General features: G+C 36.2%; 1 long non-coding RNA gene across 1 annotated transcript; it reads right to left on the bottom strand.

The window, feature by feature from the left end:
- Positions 1-14,721: 14,721 nt before the first annotated feature.
- LOC113342084 lies at positions 14,722-16,949 on the bottom strand. Its single transcript, XR_003356392.1, has 2 exons — positions 16,150-16,949; positions 14,722-15,281 (listed from the first exon to the last, which is right to left on the bottom strand). It is a non-coding gene; the product is annotated as an uncharacterized LOC113342084 (long non-coding RNA).
- Positions 16,950-20,252: the final 3,303 nt, after the last annotated feature.

The following is a 20,252-nucleotide window of genomic DNA, read 5'->3' as shown; positions in this document are numbered from 1 at the left end:
GATAAAGAGCACGAGTTCGCTAATGTTAGGCAACTAGTTGGATCTGGTGTAACATCTATGCATTTATGTAACCATCCCGAGCGAGTTTTGTTACCTAAATTAAGAGGTGGGTGGTCTGAGCTAAGTGAAATTTATGAGTTACTCCCCGAACCTGTTCGAGAATCCTTGAGAAGATATCCTTGGCAGCGTTTATATTTCATGAAAGGCAAATACCACATGACTCAAATTGTGCGAGTTATTTGTGAACGTTGGCGGAACACTATAAATACGTTCTTTTTCAAGGATTTCGAGTGTGGTAAGTTCTATATCTTCCATTCAATAGTTTAATTTTTAGTTCAGAAACAAATTTTAATTTTTAGAGATTCAATTTTTTAGTTTGATACAAATTTTAGTTCCACATGCAAACTTTAATTTTATAACCATGTTGTTTTTAGGGTTCACACCGTTAGATTTATATATGTTGACTGGAATAAAAAGTGAGGGTGAAATAGTATAATTTAACCAATTAAAGTGGATATCATAAGGAAGATGGAAACAATTACTCCCCTTATACTCAAATGATACTGGAGGAAAGCCAGAATCCAGAGACTTACACTCATATGGATTAAGAGTGACTGGGTTGAAGCCGTTACCATGCCAAGGGGATAAACAGAGCTGAAGATTATCCCGAGCTTGAACGGATTTTGTATTATGGATGTTAGGCCAAGTTTTTTCCCCCAATGCTAGCACAGTGTCATTAATTGGTTTTCTAGAATCTTTAGAAGATTTAAGTAAAGCGCCAAATTATGATTGGGGTTCTGAAATTTTAGCTGAGCTATACATATGTCTCGGTGATTGCTCAATTAAGAAGATAGATAGCTTAAATGCATTTTGGGTCGTATTGGAGGTAAGAACTATTTATTAGATTTATTATCAATGTTATTTTTCAGTGGTGAATGTACTAACACATCAGTTTTCGTCAATGTTATTTTCAATATTGGTGGTATACTTAATTTACGGTCGGCGAACCTGATCTTCACGATAAACGATTAATTTTTCCAATCGTGTACAAGTACAAAGCTGATAATTGGATTGGCCAGATTAACGATGGTCAAAATGTTGTTGTTATGCAAATGATGCAACAAGTGTGCAGAACTAGTATCAACATTACGTCAGCGCCGTATACAGTAATTGATGAGTTCAATGAACTAGTGGCACAAGCCATGCTTTTGTTAAGCCTTAAGCGACTTGTGTTTTACAGTCCAGTTAGTGGTCAGGGTATTTGGTACTGCGGAGAAAGACATCTGTTTCAGCTACAAGGAAGAAAGGTAAAAGCAATCAACCCTTTTCCAACTTCAATTATTTCACATGATGATTGGATAAAGTTGATAAATAATGGACAACCTTGGGAAGAAGCTTATGATTTGATCCAAGTACCAGAAAATGACTATGATTACTACAGTTGGTTCCAAAAGGTATGCGTGCTAAATATTGTTGTTTATCCACAAAACTTAGGTAGTGTTGACTTTCCAACAATTGGCAATTTTCCACTTACAGATCTTCCATCCCTACCCCCACAACCGACGGGCGAACCATGTACATACCCTAGCAGTCAATTGGGGTCGTCACATATGCCTCCATTATCTTGGGAAGTCCAGACTTTATCACCAAGTGGAGATGTTGTTACAGTTCCACTTAATATTGAAGGTATGCAGCTGAGCTATCCATACGATAATGTGGTGGCAACAAAAGCAGAGTATCAGACCGAGTTGAAAAATTTTGCGCTTTACTTGAGTCAGATACAGGATTTAAGGGAGAGTATGACTTATGAATTGACTTATGAATTGCCTGAGACTCCGTTAGGGTCAAGTTCTGAAATGCCCGGTGAGAGCAATACAAGAAATCGTGCAAGTGGAAGTCGTGCAAGTGTAAGTCGTGGAGGTCGTCATCACACTCCGATGGAAGAGACTATGGTGGAAGAGACTCAGCTACCACCAACAGCAGCAGACTTGGAGACGGATTTCCAGTCTCCTCTTGGTTTCATTCCTCAAGGTCCTGTACTTAGTCCTAGTGGTGGACACGTCAATTTGGATGCATTTAGGCAATCCATAATTTATACCCAAAAAATTCAGCATTTCACCGATTTCAAGCACCTCCAATGGCTCTGGTACCATTTCAAGTTATGAATCACCTGATGCTACTCAACCACCATCTCAGAGTCCAAATAATGAGTTTTCACAAGATCCAACGGGCTTAGGAGATTATGTATTTGGTGGTAATCGTTAGTTTGAGAGTTTTGTTAGTCGTTAATATGAATCGTGGTTTGTTTAAATCGTTAATGTAATTGCACTTTTGTTTGATAAATAATAATCTTCATTTCAAGTTTTCTACATAACTTAAAATTGAGAACTTAAAATTGATAAGATAGATTAAATTGGGGCAACATTTTTAAGATTTCATAACAACTTACATATCGGAACTTCTCTCAGTTTTCACAGAGCCACTTTGCACGACATCTTTGATCAATCTCCAGCAGGGTTTCACCACTTCTCATGTTTCGAGCCTCTTCCCTTATCATACCAATATACTTGTTAACATTCTTGGAAATTACGGAGAACCGAGCACCCAACACCATCGAATCGCGATTGTTGAGGTTGGCTTTTTCTTCTTCAAATTTCATTAAAACGCGTTCCCAAAATAGAATAAGTCGTAATGCGCCATCATGGATTGGATGATTAGTGTATAAAACATAATTACTGCAGATGCATTCATCTTCTAACGTGCTAAAATTGCGCTGTTGTGCAACTCTCCAACTATTTGCTCTTCTTAATTCATTTTGCACACTAGCTCGAAGTGCAACTCTTTGATTTTCGACCGCATGTTGCTCTTCTATGAATTGAGCCACAAACATGTTTTGAGCCATTGGAAAATCTAAGAAAATAGGAAGAAGTTGTGAGTTAAAATGGTATAGGAATTTGGTATATATAGGGGGGAGATTTATGGCTGTTGGATCAGATTCTACTCAGCGGTGTAAACTAGACCAGCCGGTCTTATAAGAGCCGCTAGCGGTGTAGACTTGACCGAGCGGTCGAGATTCGAACGCTCGGTAGAAACTTGACCTGGCCTGGCTAAGTGGCAAGCCAGGCCGATTTTCCAGTTTTCCAGCTCCATAGTGGGTGCAAAAATGGCAAACTTTTTGGTTTTCCACACCCATAGGAACTGGCCTAAAGATGAGAAATATATTAAACTGAAACTGGTACGTTGTCTTGAATCAACTGATTCTCAATGATACTATAGGTGGTTTGTCAAACCAGACTCTAGTGACTCCAAATTTCCTGCTAAACTTTGCGAGTTTGTCAGCAGGTTTATTACAATATCTAGGAACATAATGACATAACCAATAAGGAATAGTTTTTAAAACATCTAAAGCATCTAATAGAATGTCTTCATTTTCCCACGCAATAACTGGTTCTTCTTTGTTGATACATCTTTCGATTCCTTGTAAATCAGTCTCTAAAATTACATGAGTGTGGTGCAATTCCTTACTCCAGTTAACAACATCAAAAAATGCTAGGCACTCTGCATGCTCTGAATTCTTTAGTCCTGCATATCATTTTGCTGAGCATCCCCACCATTTGCCTGTGAAATCACGCAAAACAAGTGCAACACCAGTTAGTCCAGAGTTACTATCATATGATGCATCATAGTTGATAACAAAATATGGAGATGCAGGTGATTTCCAGACTGATTTTGGAGAAATAAGGCTTGGGATATTAGTGCCTTATAATTAGTTTTGCAAATTCAGTTTGATGATGTAGTCTGCAAAACTAATGGCCCTCCTAGCCACTGCCCTTGGATCTGCCTTTTTGTTTTGAAAATTAACCTCACAACGTTCATTCCAGATTGTCCATGAAACTGTCATAGCCATTTTTAACCACCCTGGTGTGATAATTTGTTGTTGGCTATTGCTCATCCAGATTTCAAATATTGCAGCTATATTAGTGTGTGTTCCTGATAGTACTATAGACCTACCCGACACTAATATTCAAACAACCATAGAGAATGTATAAGAGAAGAGAACATGCATAGTAGTTTCCTCATACTGACCACATAAATGACAGTCACGATTTATGTGTCTGCAGTTTCTAGAAAGCCTTTCCTTCGTACGAAGGATGTCAGCTAAGCATTTCCACCAAAAGTGTTTCACTCTTGACCATCCTTGTATTTTCCAGAAATCCTTCCAACTTAAATCTGTACCTTCAATCTTTAGTTACACTTGCATGTTACCTAAGTTGGTATCATGAAGTTTATTGTAAGATGATTTGAGGGTGAAGTTTCCATTTCTTGTCAAGTTCCACATCAGTTTATTAGGTACAACAATTCAGACTCTCATGTTCAAGATTAACTCTGCAGTTTCAGGTTCAAACAGATGGGTCACTAGAGAGGCATTCCACTGTCTACCTCCATTAAGTAGCAATTCTTGTACCAAGATATAGTTTTCACAGTCATTAGTTCCTTGTTTTGGAGTTGATGGAACATTCAAGCCTGTCACCCAAACATCTAACCAAATCTTAATCTTATCTCCTTTACCAACTCTCCATCTACTATGTTCTTTGATAAAATGAATTTGCTTATGCACTCCTTTCCATACCCACGAGCAATTCTGCTTGGTGCTTGCATGTAACATACTGGTACACGAAAAATATTTTGCCTGCATTGCTTAACCCACTGCGCATCTGAATTTATACATATTCTCCATGCAGCTCTGACTAAAAGTGTTTGGTTTAGAATCTTCAAATTCTTAAAACCTTTCCCTCCTAGATTTTTATGTAAACCTAGCTTCTTCCAAGAAGTAATGTACGTGCCTTTCTTGTCAGTGAATCCCCACCAGAATTTACGCTGTAGAGAATCAATCTGCTTGATTGTTTCATCAGGTACTTGTAGACAGTTCATCGAGTAAGAATGAATTGTGTTGGTTACAGTATTGATCATTAGTGATTTACTGCATTGAGACATTGAATCTCCATTCCAAGCAGATAATCTCCCTTTGACTCTATCAACCAATTTATAGAAACATTTAGTCTTTTTCCTCCCAATTAAGAGTGGTAATCCCAAATATCTTTCTTTGGAATTCATCTTTCGCACTTTCAGCCTTCTAGTAAGTAATCTGCAGAATCTTTGTGGAACACCAACACTGTAATAAACGCTGGATTTATTAAAATTCACTAACTGACCTGAGGCCGCACCAAAATCTTCAATGATTTTGAGGAGATTATTAACATTATGAATATCAACATTGGTGAACAAGAGACAATCATCCGAGAAAAATAAGTGGGGGATTGGAGGTGCACTTGGAGCCAATTTAATGCCTTGTATCTTGTTGTTGTGCTCAACATGAAGTAATTGACGAGAAAGAGCTTCCATAACTATTATAAATAGGTAAGTTGATAATGGATCACCTTGACTAATACCCCTTGATGGTTGATAAGCAGTACATGGTGCACCATTGAGGAGAATCGAGATTTTTGTAGTGCTAATGCATTGCATTATCAGATTGCACCACTCTTGGCTAAAACCCATTTGTTGCATGACGTCTACTAGGAAGGAACATTCAAGCCTATCAAAGGCTTTTGACATGTCCAATTTCAGAGCAAGTTGCTTGATTGAATCTTTTTTATTATTCATTGTGTGAATGATCTCTTGAGCAAGATGTATGTTGTCTGATATTTTCCTACTTGGAACATATGCAGCCTGAAGTGGGGATATAATCTTTCCCATCATCTTCTTCATTATATATGCAAGAATCTTCGAGATAATCTTATATGAAGTGTTGCAGAGAGCAATTGGACGCAAATCTGAATGGAATTGCATGTTCTTAGTTTTTGGGATGAGAGAGACATTTGTAACATTTAGACTCTTTAGAATAAAACTAGTGCGAAAAATTGCTTCACCATCTCCATCACATCTGTACCAACAATTTCCCAATGTGTTTTGAAAAAACCTGGTGGAAATCTATCCGGACCAGGTGCCTTCCATGGCTTCATATCCTTTAGAGCTTTAAGGATTTCAGCATTTTCTGGTATTCGAGTTAACTCCAAATTATCTGAGGCTGTAATAACTTCAGGAATGCATTGGAGAATAGTATCATTTCTTCTTGGTGATGAAGTAGTGTGAAGATCACTGTAGTGCTTGACTAATAGATGCTCCATGTCCTCCTTTGTAGTGGACCACTGTCCACTCTCAGTTTTTTAAGGCAGTAATATTGTTTCTCGATCGCCTTCTATTTTCATTAGCATGATGATACCTTGTGTTCTTGTACATTTGAAGATAATATTCATCTCTTGCTTTATGGCCCCAGAAATCACTTTGCACTTGATGCCAGTGTTCAATCTGGTTCTCAATATGCTAAATTTGCTGATTAGTATCAGAATTTACATCTTTTTGTTGAATAGACTCCATTTTTTGATGTAGTAGATGTATATTGCTTTGGATGTTACCAAATTTTTCTCTATTCCACTTAGACACATAGCGCCCAGTGGTAATGAGATGTTTTGATAACTGAAAGGCATGTGAGTCATTGATATGTACTCTCCAAGCAGCAACAACCTCGTCCTTGAGAGACTCATCCATTTCATAACATTGAAAGTATTTCCAATTTATTCTTCTATCCACGTTAGTCAAAGAAGTATCTAACATAATAGGGCAGTGATCTGACCCAAGTTGAGGGAGATGAATAAGTTTAGCATCAGCAAAGTGAATGATCCATTCTCTGTTTACCAAAGCCCTATCAAGTCTTGATCGTATGATTCCAGTTCCATGAACATTGCTTCATTAAGTGAAAGACCTTCCAGTGTACCTTAAATCTTCTAACCCAACATCATAAATAAGCTTGATGTAAGGGGAATCTCTTGAAGATGAAGCAATAGAAATAGAAGTATGAGAAATATTAGAAGATCCACATTTCAATTTTCATTCTTGAAGACCAAATTCAAATCTCCCAAAACCACTCACGGCTGCTTAACATTTGAACTTAGATTTTTAATACAAGTTCATTGTTTCTCCCTATTATTAGGATAAGAAGAACCATAAATGCATGTTAGTAACCACTCTGGCTTCGATGGATCATCCTGCACCAAACAGTTAATAATCCAAGACTCTGCATTCACAATTTTAAATTGAAAGCCATCTTTCCAAAGGAGAATTAATCCTCCATCCAATCCTATGGAAGATACTAATTTACTATTTGGATATTTGAAAGGTTTAATAAGTTTTCTTATTTTATCTTCTCCTATTTTGGGTTCTGATATGAAAATAATGTCTGGCTTGTACCTATATATCAAATTTTTGTGATGATCTCTAGTAGTTTACTAGTAAAACCCTGACAGTTCCATGCTAAGGCCCTCATTGTAACAGGATATAAATCACAGGTGAAAAAAGAGTAATAATGAAGTAAATAAATTAAACAAAATCTATCAACTTTATAAAAGTTTGCAGTGACTAGGAGAATAGTGTGTGCAGAGTATATTACCGTAATTACATGGCCATCTTGAATTTGATTAGCACCATCTAAAGCATTTGCAACATGATTTTCTCTGCCATCCATTATTACTCCATCAATAAGTTCAACATTAGCATCCATATTATTTCCCACCCACCATGAGCAACTAAGATTGAACCTTGTATGAAAGGGATAGACACAAGGGTTTGAGTGTTTTGATTTCTAGCTCGTTTAGAAGTTCTAGATTCATTTGTATCAGCATCTTGTTCCTTATCCATTTCAATGTGGAAAAGTCATCTCTAATGTTTTCCTGATTAACAGTTTCTTTAGCAGCGACATTGTTTTTAGCCTTAAGATGTTCTTCATATTCTTCCCGTGTCATAGATCTTTCTTTTAAAATTTCAGCCACTTCTTCACATATGTTGGTATCATGATCAATGGTATAGCATTCTGAACAAAGACTGTGAGGTTGTTTAACCTAGTGATAGCGAATCCAAGCTGGTTCTCCTGAATGTGTGTTCCAGCATTCTCCTTTTTTGAGAGGATTTTTAAGATCTATCTAAATTCTCGCAGTTATCATATTCCCTGAGCACGACTTGCAGTTTCTAGGATTTGTGCTTATTTTTTACCCAGATCTTCAATAGCTTCATTCACAATCGCTTCATGATGATGTTCCAGCAGCAATCCCTTGAACTGAACATTCCATTCTTGTTTATCAAAAACGTAGTATTTATATGCAATTGTGGTAGTGTACACCTGTAAAGCCAGTAGGTTTCTCTGGACAATCCAAGGAGCTTTTTTCAAAATTTTCTTCATATTTTTGTCAGAGTTAAACTTGAAAACATAAAGATATTTTACCACAGTTCTGACTTCCCTTCTCCTGTAGTTTTTCCAGAGTAGATTTAACTCATCCTTCACTTATGAGGTTTCGATCTCATCATCATCAGTTACTAGCTTTCCAATCATTAGCAACTTCATTATTATTCCTTATAGACCCGATGGCACTTCTAGATATTATCTAAGTAGTCTTCATTCTTTCAGTGATATCACTTAAGTTGCTGGGACTTTGAGTATCCATTTCTTCAAAATATACAAAATACTGTCTAGGGTTTGGATATCTTTCTGGTTTGCAAGTTTGTTTAGCGTTTTCTTTTTTATCATAACAATAGCAGTTAATGTGAACTATGACGCATATAATCAATTTCCTTAAATCAGGCATATAATAATTCCAAGAACGGAAAAAATTAGATTCTCTAGATAGCATGTGCATGCATTCCGCATAATAATGAGATTTCCTATAATGGCGGATGGTTATGGGCGGAAAGTTGATTTTTTGAAATTGAATCGGGTTTTGACTCGGAGAAAAACAATGGTTGCTCATGGTTTCAAACATTTGAATGGTGGTGGGATTATGGTTCTCATACTGAGAAAAACTTAACGTTGAACTTTTGTAGCTTGACAAAATTGCCGAATGGAGAAATTTGTTGACGGGCAAAACAGCCAAAAGTGACAATACTGTCAAGAGAAAGACGCAAAATCTTTGAATATGTATCCAAAACAGGAAGTGGTCCATACTAAGATCAAGAAGTCCTGCAAGAGGAATTAGAACTCCATTAGATATGATGAAATATCAATGAAAATGGAAAATAAGCAGAGAAATAAAAGATAACTATCAAATAATCAGATGACAAAAGTATTATGATTAAAGAACGATAAACACGAAGGAAAGAAATTTAAAATATAGAAATCATGATAAAGATCAGAGGTGAAACAGAAAACTAATCAGGATTTGTAAATCATAAGAAAAATTATACGAAAAGAGATCACAACATATGAAAACAGGGAAGAAAATTTTAATACTGAGTTAACTCAGTTGTCGCCCGATTTGGATTTTCTTTCAATCGAGTTTATATACAAGGTATATACATTTTCTCTTCTTTTTAAAGCGTCTAAAAATGAACCATATTGGGATACCTCTACAGACTAGAGGATACAAAAAAAAGACAAACGGATTTCCCATTTCTTCTTTTTCTTTATTTTTTTTCTTCTCTAAAATCTTATCAACCCCCTTTACCCTCTTTCGATTTTCAAGGTGATTTCAACCAACGATAGAGATATTATGAAGTAATATTAGATACCCCTATGTAAATATTTTTTTTAATGACCCAATTATCGTTGAAGTCGACATTGGAGAAAAAGACATGTAATTTATTCCCAAAATATGTTATTTGTTCCTAGTTTAGGATTAATGGAAAGGTATCATTTCCAAAGATCTATAATTTGTTTATGATATAGTGTTTATTTATGACATTTTGTTTCTCAGAGCGAAGCAAATAAAATCTAAAGCTTATTTATTTGCGGCGAGTATGGCCTGGGAAAAACAATGGAGGAAAAAAAAGAGTTGGTAAAAAAGAGAGTCGGCACAGTCTTCATCTTGAAGGCCATGCCGAAATCTTCTGTTACATTTTTTTAAAAGGGAATATTAATTATATACCCCTAGTTTTCATACCCTACAAATATACCGCTACTATATAATAAAATATAGTATGATTGTCAAGTATGATTGTCATTTTTTAGTATCAAAACTCATCTAAAGTCACTTATTAAATACTAGAATCAACTTTGTTTAGGTTAGACTTGAAAGTCTAGGAATGTTGAGACATACAAGTATTACTCCGAAGACCTGAAGAATGAGAAGAAGTAACGACTACAACGAGGACATCATCCTTCCACTTGAGGTTAGTAATACTGACTTTACTTGTTTCCATTCCTAACATATTTTTCAAGTCGTATTATATTGAAAACATAACATGCGAAGCTGTATATATATATAATACTCTAGTGGTTAGACTTGGTCATGTCATTATGATCAAAGTGTCAAGGAACTTATTGAATTACAAAATATAAACACTTATCTTTTGGAACTTCGTAAATACGACAAACGAAGATCTGAAAATGATGGAATTTTTCTTATTAGTTTTCGTATCTTGTGAATTGTGTGCGCAAACCTTGATCGGCCGGGATCCAACTAGAATTATGTTTATCTTTGATAAACTTGATTGGTTAGTTGTGTTAGATCGGCATCACCTTAAAGTTTCTCTTTGAGATCTATATTGATTGATTGCAAATCTAGAGTTTGGTTATTTCGGTAATCAAAGTTTAGGTTGATCTAACCAGACAAAGGAGTTTATTAGTTTAAACAGAAGAGCCTTTGTCAACGTCTCATAATATCTTATTACCAAGATTGAATAAAGTAGTTACCAAACAGATTTATCCTTTACTGTCTGAAATACGATCAAAAGGATTGGTGATTCACGTGCGTGACTCTAGAAGTCGAAGGTCCAGGTATACTGAGGAAGCTAAGTAGCTAGGAGTAGTCTACTTGGTCTCAACTATACGAAGTTGGTATTAGATTTTGTATAACAGCTTAATTCTGAGAGTATTCAAAACTTATTGTTACCTTTGTATAACAACTAAGTATTTAGGGGTAGTCTACTTGGTCTCAAATTGTGATGCACTTTTTGCTAAAACTAACAATGATATTGTTTAGAAAAACTTGAGTTGGTGACTAAAGAAAATCAAAATTTAAAAGGGGAACTTGATAACTTGAGAAAATCTTTGTCTGATCGAACTCTAGAGGCAAAATCTGAGCAAGAAAAACTGGTTGAGACAATTGTTCTAAAAGATAAAGAAACTGATATCCTAAAAGGAGATCTACAGCGTCTCTCAGAAAGTTCAAGCAAAGTTGATGTTATGCTTTTGGACAAAAATGTTTTGGAAATATCTGTGGTATAGGGTATATAAGAAAACCTTGTACAAGTAACAATAAGTTTGTTCGAGGTCAACCAGCATTGTCAGAAGGTTATGAAGAAAAAGGTGATATTTTTTAAAGATTTCTGATATGTTCCTTCTGTGGAAGAAATGGCCACAATGTAAACTTTTGTTGGGATTCCAAAGGGATTAATAAATTTGTGAAGAAACTTCGTAAGGGCAAAAAAAAATTCGGAGTTTGATCTTGATAAATTTACTAGGTCCAAAAAGGAAGTTGCAGACACTTGTAGTGTCAAGAGAAATGAACAATATAAAGAAAAAACACAATCCACTGTGTTGATAAATCATCCACAGGATGTTTATGTTACATATGGTGAGATCAACTCTTACCTCAACACACACTAATTGTGTTGGAAAAATGCATCCTCACTTTTTGCCCAATTTTTTTTATATGTGCTTGGGCACGATTCGGGAATATGTTCAATTAGTAGGTAAAAATAAACTCATGATCGATATGTTTCACTGTTTTTGGGTTGAATATATTCGGTCTCACCATACCAGAATACATTGTTCCTTGATTTTCTCCTATCTCATGTTATATATCTTTCATATCCGAAAGAAGATTATCTTGACAATAATAGAGAAATTGGTGAAAGTAGCTTCCTCTCTTGATGATATGGCACTATGTGCATCGGTCATGACTGAAACTCAAGATGTTCTACAACTTATTAATCGGCAAGAGTTTCTAAGAAAATAGATTCTTACTTTTAAAAGTTGTATTAGGCATCATCAACTTATGATCAAGCATTTAAAGGAAGCACTTGTTGATCTTCAATCTCAACTGTTTGAGATAAACAATCACTCTATTGGAAAGGAAAGCGCTCGGAAGAATTTGAATCTAGAATTCGAAAGTGACGTTCTCAATATTTCTTGAAGACACACTTTTGAAGGAAATAGACTATTCAATTTGTTGATTTATTCCGATATTTTTTATAAGGTCTCTTTTGAATAAAACTCTATGAAAAAAATTATTATTTTATAATCTTTGTTTCATTATTTGATAGTTTCTGATTGCATATCCTGTGAATATATTTTATGATATTTGCTTTCGGATAGTGAGATGTTTAGCTTCACTTTTTATTAACCAAAATATTCGATCTCATGTGACTTTTTGATTTAGCGGGATTATTTTCTAGCCTTTGTTGGTAGGCTTTACAAAGGATCATAAGGTGTTCCGATTGAAACTCATATGTGAAAAGTCATAATATGTTGATAATCAGTTTATGTTTACATAAGTTGTGTTTAGCATAACATATGTGTTTTGGGTTTAAACTTTTGCTATTGACACGCATTAGTTAAAACCGATTCAACCTTTCTCTGGTAAAGGTCGATCTTGTTGTTGTTTTTTTGTTCTTGCGAGAGGATGACAACTAACTGGGGGAGAGTTCTTATTTGAAGTTGCGCTTAAACGATGTATCTTTCTAGGGAGAAGTGGCTGCGGAATTTGAGGTAACGATTTTTATTGTTAGTTAATCGTTTTTCTTGTTTAAGAAAAGCCTGAGTTTATTGGATATATTTTGCTTTTGCTTAACAAAATTTCGGTACAATTGATATGTTCCATTATGTCGTATGGATTGATTATTGCGATTCAATTATTTCCGGTTAAGAAAAACTGTGTCAATTTATTTGCCTTATGATTTTGTATCTTCTTTATTGTCTGGTATCAAGTGTTTTTGCTTAACGAAATTCGGTGCAATTGCGGTGCTTACATTGGTTATATTTCTTTCAAGAAAAACTATGAGGTCATTTGTTTTCGTAAATACGACAAACGAAAATCTGAAGATGACGAAGTTTTTCTTATTAGTTTTCGTATCTTGTAAATTGTGTGCACAAACCTTGATCGGTTGGGATCCAACTAGAATCGTGTTTATCTTTGATAGACTTGATTGGTTAGTTGTGTGAGATCGGCATCACCTTATAGTTTCTCTTTGAGATCTATATTGATTGATTGCAAATCTAGAGTTTGGTTATTTCGGTAATCAAAGTTTAGGTTGATATAACCATACAAAGGAGTTTGTTAGTTTAGACGGAAGAGCTTTTGTCAAAGACTCATAATATCTTATTACCAAGATTTAATAAAGTAGTTACCAAAAAGATTTATCCTTTACTGTATGGAATGCGATCGAAAGGATTGGTGATTCACGTGCGTGAGAAGTCGAAGGCGCGGGGATACTGAGGAAACTAAGTAGCTAGGGGTAGTCTACTTGGTCTCAACTATACGAAGTTGGTATTAGATTTTGTATAACGGCTGAATTTGAGAGTATTCAAAACTGGACTAGGTCTCGGGGCTTTTCCTCATTCGGTTTCCTCGTCAACAAAATCTTGCCATGTCGTTTACTTTGTTTTTCGCATTATAATTGTTATTATAATTAAGTAAATTACGCAACGTAAATTAATCCTAATTACTTGACTTTGATCCTAATAATCAATCGGTTATTACTGTAACTATTATGAAGTAAATATCTTGTTGAGTATTATTTCAACCTCGTCCATAAACAATCACACAAGGTATAGGACTTAAGTTGTATTGTCTCGACTTTAATAAACTGAACTTATAAGTTGACATTTAAATAATTATGGTGTATCTTTTCACTCTATTATATATAATTTTTGTCTTATTTTATCACAGAAACATATTTGTTCATTCAGAAAAATAAAATCATTTCACCACCAGCACTCCACCACCATTATACCACCGCCACCTCCAACTTCACCAGGACACCACAACCACCGCCACCATTATACCACCACCGCCACCTGTCCATCGCCCCCGCCAGCGCCACAGTCCACCACCACCACCTTCAACTCTACCAGCACCAGCACCATCAGTCCATCGCGGTCGCCACCACCCCCACCAAATTTGGTGTCAATAACCGAAAGTTGCTCCCAAAAAAAATAAAATAAAAATAAAAAACATGGTGTCAACAACCGAAGTTGATCCCAAAATCAAAAATCGTAAAAAAAATAAATGGAGTCAACAACCGAAGTTGGTCCAAAATTAAAAGTTCAAAGATAACTTTACTAGTATATATTCTGTTTTTTTTTCCGTCAACAATGGAAGTTGATCCCGGTGAATGGAGTCAACAACCAAAGTTGACACAAAAAATAACTGAAAATATTCCAGTTCAATTATATCAACATAGGAAGTTGATCCCAGTAAATGGAGTCAACAACCAAAATTAACACAATAACTGAAAAAAATACTCCAATTTTTTTTACGTTAACAATGAAAGTTGATCCCAGTGAATGGAGTCAACAACCAAAATTGATATAGTAACTGAAAAATACTCCAGTTTTTTGTGTCAACAATAGAAGTTGATCCCGATAAATGGAATCAACAACCAAATTTGACACAAAAAAATTGACATATACGAATGAGTGACCTTGGCGTGAGTCAAACACGCATCATCTAACGTGAAATCAGTCATGCTACCATTGCACCATAAATTCAACATTTAAAAAACTTTAAAGTTGTAAAATCCAACTTAATCATCACACCCAAAACAAAGGTATTCTTTAATGCAAAAGCTACTGCATTAGACCCTAAGTTTTGGAAAGACCCAAAAGAATTCCAACCAGAAAGATTCATAACTAAGATTATAGAATTTAAAGGGCAAGACTTTGAGACGGTATCATTTGGTATTGGACGGAGGGGTTGCCCTATTATTGACTCTGCTTTGGTCATAATTGAACTTGTTCTTACAAATCTTCTCAACTTTTTTAAGTGGGAATTGCCTTTGGAGTCAAAAAAAAAGGAAGAAATTGATATGCAAGAAGCTCCTGGGATCGCAGTGCACAGGAAGATTCCACTCTTATTGGTCACTGCCGCTGCAAATGTAAACCCAAGTGTGTAAGAAGGTGGGAAGCAGCTCATCAGAGGCGTTGCTTAGGTGATGCAATATGAGACAAGACATGAACCCTTTACACTGTTGTTCCATAACTTGATCTGTAGTCGCAAAATTTGTACCCCACTCTAAAAAAGAACAAAAAAAAAAAGAGGCATATTACAACACAAAAAGGCCCTGGGTACACTGTATCGTCCAAGTCTCGTCCTCCAACATGAAGAACCGAATAAAAAGAGTCACATATCATCCTATTAGACAATAAAAATGCCACATTCTGATATCAATTGAATATGTAAAGTCAAATTCAAAATATGATGCTAATAAAGGAGAATGAGAATCTGCATAACAACACTGCCTCTGCATGGAACTAGTGGGACTACGAAAGCCCTTAGAACAGTCTAAAGATGAAGAAACAAATCCATGTGTACCATGATAATTGTTGTCCTCATAACTAAACCAACGAGAAATCGGTAGTTTTTCCGACTTTTAACTCGTATTACGAGCTAACGCGTAACTAACCATGAACCTTTGTTAAGCTACTAGATCATAGTTTCTTAGGACCCAACAAGCTTCTAAAAATTCAATAAAACATAAAAGAAATTCTAATTGATATAATCCATGGAATGGTGAAACTGAACATGAAAGATGAGCAATGATGCAATATGAGACAAGACGGGAAAATTCTAATTAATATATTCCTCGGAGGAAACACATCAAACTAAAAGAAAAGAGATGGTACCATTTGGTATTGGACAACCATTCCCTAAAAAACGAACAAAGTTGACAAATTCAACAACCAAAAGCTTAGAAATGAGACCACTTTATCTCAGGTAGAAATGGAGCAAACAATTTTGGCTTAAAAACCTAGCTTAGCTAAATAACAATTAGTTTATTTATGAATATGAACACTAAAATCAAAACCAAGAGAAATGTAAATAAGTTCTGAATTTAAGATTAAGAAACAATGCACTAAAAGAAATGTGGAAGAGAAAATACCTTGTAGTGATGCTTTCTGAAGTGGTTTTGGCGAAGGCATTGATAATTGCCAGAAGTATCACCACTACCACCATCTCCCAACAACCACAGCCACACCCAATCTCCACCATCACTATCACCGCAACCACAACCAGAACCATCATTACTCTACCGACAATTAACTTCATCATTCTAACCTTACCTCCACTTATAACAACAATCATGTTAAACACCACCACCACCAGAAACTTAAGCAAGAGAAAACGATAATCAAGACAATCTCAATTTATCTTCATCACCAGTTTAAAAATAGATATAACTAAAATTCTATCGGTAGAACGAAATAAAAAACATCATACCTCCTCCTTCACCACCGCAGCACCACCACCATCATCAAAATTACTTCTTGAGCTTCAATAATTTAAACAAGTTCAACTCTAAATTTCCTCAAAATCTAAACCTAAAACCAGATCTCGATCTCTTTCAATCTGATTCGGAAATTAATCTTTATAAGAAGAACAACCCCTCTCTGAACGCGAACCATATGATGGTGATGATAGTTTCGATTGATTCTGGATCTATTGGACGCAACGGAAGTGGTGGTGGAAGTGATGGTGGTGGTGGTTGTGGTGGTGAATCTGGTGATGGATGAAAGAAAAATGGAGAGAGAAGGAGAAGAGAAAACTTGATCGATAGATCCCAATCGGTGGAAACAACATCATATCTAGTGTATTATCGAAATGGTAAATCCGGTACGAAAAATTAAATAGATTCATTTCTTGAAGATGGTGGGCGTATTTATTGTATGATAAGGATATTTATGAAGCCCATTTTTTTTTTAAATGGGTCTGTATCCATTTGACATCTCATATCCTATCTTCAAAACAAAATTTGTTATATATTTTTGAGAGTGTAGAATCCCCTCAGGTCAAAGATAGATAATTTAAAGATAATGGATGATTTAGGCTTGTAAATTTAGTCTGGTGAATTAGAAAATGTGTTTTTATCCATGAAGACAATCCGGCCGTGAAAGGCTAAGTTACCTATTTTAATTTTTTAAACACCCCTTATCAACATACGTTACATCACTTAACCAAAAATATCCTCCAATTTATCGGGGTATTCCCCAATTTTGGGTTCCTAAAAATTACACTTTTTTTTCTTTTTTTAAAGCAAATATTTTTCTAATTTGAGGTCTACCTAAATTTTGTGTCAAACTAGATAGAGGATAGAGGTATCTAAATTTGGTGAAACTACTATATTATAATAATGCCTTATTAATACCTAATGGTGATTATCTTGTCACTCTATCTGGCTATTTGTTTTCTTTTCTTCTCGCCTGATTTTTTCACTTTCAAATCAAAATATCATCGATAATTGACGATTCAAAAACCTATTAATCATTTTTATTTTTCTTTATAACGAAGACGGAAAAATGGTATCATTACTTTTCCTAGTGGTTGTGATCTAGGAGTTGTGAAAGCGGTTCGAAATAAAGAATCGATGTTGAAAACAGCTAGAAGAGGTGAATTAACTCTGAGCATATTACAAGCAGTATAAATGGCAAGAATCAGGTACTTTTCTACCAACCTAATCCTCCAAATTAGGTTTTATCAACATGCATGCACTCAAAAATTGAATCTAGGTTTTCTGCACTTAACCAGAATCGGTCGATGTTCATGTTGACCATTCCTATATAAAATGGCCTATTTTCATACCCACATCGGCCACGAAGAACATCAAACTAAAATCGGTCGATATGGGCGTGGACATCGACTAATTCTGATTTGGAAGAAATAACGTGCTTCTGTTGTTTATTTTTCCTAGAATAGGTTTGTTTTGGGGTAAAAACCATTTCTGCTGGTTTTGGTAAATTTGGGTGTGTTGATGAGAAACGAAATTAGACTAAACAAATGCACTGCATGGGAGTACTTTAGATTCGAAAGATCAATTTGTACAATCCTGGCCTAAACCAAGTAATGGTCGTTCCAGTCTTGCTTCGGTCACAAAGTGAAGAGAAAGGTTGGTCTTAGGGAGGGAAGCGAAGAAGGTGTTGAGACTAGAATGGTTGATTCTGAAGGTGTGGTTGTTTTATGACTTGTATCAGAATATGGAACTGGCTTGCGGAATGTAAGCTATCATTTCTTTGGTGTTTTTCTGGATACTTGTGTTGTTGTTAACCAAAACTCTGTTGTTTTTGGTTGAAATATGTAGAAACTTATTTATATAAGTCATAGTTTGAACGCACCATGATCTCGTAGGAAGTGGGAGTAGTTGAGTGATGGAGAAGTGGGGAAATGTGTAAATGCTAGAAACCACGTCCCCATTATGAATAAAACGAGTTAGTTTACACCCAATACTTCTTGATGCCACTAACTACCCGCTTTCCTGACACTTTCTTATAATGGGCATGTTGCACGCCGAACGTTATAAACCGCCAGACCAATACCCTGATGAGCATCCCCCAGTTTGTGACATGTTTGATGTCTCGAGTATTTTCGTGGAAAATGTGTAGCAGATTGCTGAATGGGTCTTGTGTGCAAAACTTAATTATTCTGATCAATCGTGCGCTAGCTAGGTGGCGGATGATCATGTTGCGGCAAGTCAAGCCATGGAACTTTTCGCAGGAAAATGGCGTATGAACATTAAACTTATTATGGGCCGGTCAATTCTGTGGCGAATTTGGACGGCTGAGATTGTAAGTCATGAGAAAGGGTGGCCGTTGATTATGGTCACATTCCGTTGGCACCTGATAATAGCATAGTGGCGCCATTGACACATGTCAGTGGCATAGTTGGCGCGGAATGGCACGTTTGGCATGCCATTAGCATGTTAGAGCGGAATGACATGTTTGGCGTGCCATTAGCAATTGGCGTGGCATGGCACGTTTGGCATGCCATTAGCATGTTGGCGCGGAATGGCAGTTTGGCATGCCATTAGCACGGTGGCGTGGTAGGGCGCGTTTGGCATGCCAATTAGCATGGTGGAGTGGCAGGGGGAATTTTACATGCCAATTAGCATGGTGGCGTGGCAGGGCACGTTTGGCATGCCATTAACATGTTGGCGCGGAATGGCAGTTTGGCATGCCATTAGCATGGTGGCGTGGCAGGGCGCGTTTTTCATGCCAATTAGCATAGTGGCGGGTTTAAAACGACATGATTGGTCAAGAAAAGAGGTCGGCCAAACATAGGGCACGACCACACCTCTAGTGCTCGTGGCGCATTTAAAGTAATCGTCGATGGGAAAGAGGAGGGCCGACAAGCAGCATGGGGGCGTGGACATCTGCAGGTGGCGCCGGCTGGCCTATGGCACAACCACACCTCCCCTTGTTGCGGCTCCTCTTTTATTCCTTGTTTTCTGATTTCGGGTAGGACTTTGCACCTACTAGTCCATGGCGGATCAATCGTGTTTGTGTGATCGTCTATGGATACGAGATCGAGATAATACAACAATCAAAGTGTGATTACTTGATAATAGGTTCGGACTTAACCAAACTCTATAGGATCACTATCAAGTAATACATAATTAACGTTTGTGTAATTTACTTTAAATTAGAATAATAACAATTATAATTACGGAAAATAAAAGTAAATGACACAACAAGATTTTGTTAACGAGGAAACCGCAAATGCAGAAAAACCCCGGGACCTAGTCCAGAATTGAATACTCTCAAAATTAAGCCGTTATAAAAAATCAAACCAACTTCGTATAGTTGAGACCGATCAATTAAACCTATAGTTCACCTAGTTCCGTCTGTATTCCCACGCCTCCAACTTGTAATAGGTCACGTACTTGGAACAATTCCTTTGGTTCATATTCCAAACAGTAAAGGAACAACAAATCTGTTTGGTAACAACTCTTTTCAACCAAATGATGTGAGTTCGACAAAAGGCTCTTCCGTTTATCTCAATAAACTCCTTTGTCAGCTCCTTAGATCTATCTAATAACAACTACCAAAGTAATTGTCAAGATTTTGCAATCAATACTTTGAATTACAAAAAATTGTATTGATGCCAATCTACTCAACTAATCAATCCAATCTACCAAAAGGATAAACCGATTATAGTTGGATCCTCTTTAACCGAAACAAGTATTGTGCACACCAAAGATCATGAACCCAAATC

Source organism: Papaver somniferum, unplaced genomic scaffold (genome assembly GCF_003573695.1).
Source record: "Papaver somniferum cultivar HN1 unplaced genomic scaffold, ASM357369v1 unplaced-scaffold_33, whole genome shotgun sequence".
NCBI classification, from domain to species: domain Eukaryota; kingdom Viridiplantae; phylum Streptophyta; class Magnoliopsida; order Ranunculales; family Papaveraceae; genus Papaver; species Papaver somniferum.
The sequence above is the reverse complement of the archived record's forward strand: the minus strand, read 5'-3'. Positions and strand labels throughout refer to the sequence as shown.